The sequence below is a fragment of the Crocuta crocuta genome, unplaced genomic scaffold (assembly GCF_008692635.1).
Source record: "Crocuta crocuta isolate KB4526 unplaced genomic scaffold, BGI_CrCroc_1.0 scaffold334, whole genome shotgun sequence".
Taxonomy (NCBI): Eukaryota; Metazoa; Chordata; class Mammalia; order Carnivora; family Hyaenidae; genus Crocuta; species Crocuta crocuta.
Window position 1 is genome coordinate 5,295,259 of NW_027533260.1, and position 2,397 is coordinate 5,297,655.

At 63.2% G+C, this 2,397-nt stretch overlaps 1 protein-coding gene across 1 annotated transcript in view; it reads right to left on the reverse strand.

Annotated features, from left to right (window-relative positions):
- The window catches only part of PPP1R37 (protein phosphatase 1 regulatory subunit 37), a 39,781-nt gene that overhangs the window by 34,415 nt on the left and 2,969 nt on the right, over positions 1-2,397 (reverse strand). The window lies entirely within an intron of this gene.

Below are 2,397 nucleotides of genomic sequence, written 5' to 3' on the forward strand. Positions count from 1 at the left end.
TGCTCTCATGGACCAGAGGTGGGGGAGGATGGGTTATGGACAGGACGGGAGGGAGGGGAGACAAGCCTCCCAGACTGGGGCCAGTGTCACATGCTCCCCGACGCCTGTCTCACCAAGCCCACAGCGCTCACGGGACCGGGCAGACGAGCCGAGCCTTGGGTCATGCCTGCAGTTCGGTCTGCGGGGACCCCGGCACAAGTCCCTCGGGAGAGCTGGGACCATGGGGGCCCGCCACCGTGGGGTGGGGTGCAGCCAGCCAGCCCCTCCTCCAATGGGGCCCACATCTTCCCCCAGGGAGAGCGGAGCCCACAGGTGGCCAATCTGGCAGCTCTGAGGTGGCCTCTCCCCTCCATGTCCACCCCCTCCTCCCCACCACCCCTTCCCTTCCAGTTTGTGCGCACTGGCTCAGCAGGTCCCGCCCCACTGGGTTCATCCTATGTGCTCGCAAGTCCCAGGGGGTCAGCGGGGCAGGGAGCACTACTCCCAGACGAGGGGACAAGCCAGCTCAGCAAGAACCAGGGCTCGCTGGAGGCCACAGCGTGCTGCCAGGGCTGGCCTGCAAGTGCATTCCGGCTCCACGGGCCCCGGGCCATCCCTTCCAGGACAGCTGCACACACGCTCACCGGGGCTCATTCTACCACAGTCCCTGCGTGTCCTCGGAAGGGCCAAGGATGTGAAAACGAGGACAGATGGCGTCTGCTCTCCCGCGTCAGTTGGGGAGAGAACCCATGAGCATGAAAACACGCACGTAAGGAAACATCAGATGGCCATTAGCACACAGAGGAAAATAAGCAGGACCCCAGTGCTGGGGGCAGGCGGGTAGGGACACTCCGTGACATGGGAGCCAGGCAAGGCCCCTCAGCGCTGGGCTGGGTCGAGGCTCCAGAGGCTGAGACAACCCCCTCCAGTCCTGACCATCTCACGTCCTGGGATCCCCAACACGTGACCTCTGGCAGGGCCTGATGGGACGCTCGCCCTCAGGAAGATACCCCCCACTCCCACCTGGCTTGGCCACCACTCTACTCAGGGCTTGGCCCTCCTGCACCCCAGCTGGAGGCTCAGTCAGGGCCTGGCCCGGCTCTCCCCCAAACGGTCAACCTGTGCTGGGGCCCCCGATTCCCTAGTTCCGGGGCACCCAGGCAACTTTTCCACCTCTACAATGAAAGAACAGCTTCCGAATTCTCTCCCAAATCGGACCTGCCAACTCCCCCTGACCCTTGACCTCAGGGTCACGGCACCACAGCAGGCCCCGGAATTCCGTCACCTGTCACCCTTCCCGGCAGGTCCGCACCTCAAGGGACACCCCCTGTGCTTTCCCGCGGCTTACAGATCAACAACAAATGTCGCTCCCTCCTCTAGGACCAAGTTCTCCCTGCAGCCCCCCAGCCAAGACCCTGTAGCCTCCCAACTAGGTAACTCGCTTGGCCCAGCCTTCTGTGCTGAGTTCCCTCTTCTACAGCCTGGTGAGACCCCACCGGCCCTGGGCGCGGCCCAGGCAGCGACCCGCTGCTCTACCCGGGCACAGAAGCTAGCCACCTGTTTCTCAGCACGGACAGGCCTTCCAACTTCCCGTCCTGCAAATCCCACCATCTAACTGCACCCGTGACCCCTCCCCCGCTTAGGGATCAAGATCAGCCGACCCTGTGCCTGCCGGGCCAAGCCCCCACCCCCTCTCCCCAGCCGGGACAGGTGTGCTCTTCCAGACCACTCACTGATTTCACAACTTCTCCGTGTCACCGCCTCTCTCCCCCTCAGACCCACTGACTCCTCTGGACTGGCGAGTCCTGGCCAGTCCTTGCGTCCCTCTTCACACTGCCAGAAATGAGGGACTCCCCCAGCCTGTAAGCCGCCGCCACCTCCGCCTAACCCCGGGGAACACTGCTCGGCCACCATCCCCTCAGACTCCTGCCAGCCAGGCTCCAACGGACCCCGCTTTCCTGACACTCCTCCCTGCCCTCAAACTGCCTCACTGCCTGGGGAACAGCAGCTGCTACGAGAATTTACAAGGACTATTTTACTTAATCCTCACGACTAGCCCGCGGTAGAAATTAGCACCTCCATTTGCAGAGGGAAGAACAGGAGACTCAGAGAGGAAAAACAGCTTATCCAACAGCCGGTTCCACACAGCTGTTCCCCTTCTGGGAACCTGCACACCAGAACCCCCTCCTCCACCCCTACCCCACGCCAACTCTCCCACTGCCCCCACCCCGACCCTGCGGCCCCCAAACTGCCCATCCTCCCTTCTCCTTGCCCCGGGGCCCACACACCTCCCGCCATCTCTGCCCCCCTCCTGGAAGCTTGTGAAGCAGAACGTCTGCTCGTCACCACCCTGCTCTGCCCATCTGGGTCTTTCTCCCCCTCCTGCTCTCATCTCCCCGGACTGGGTACCATGCTATA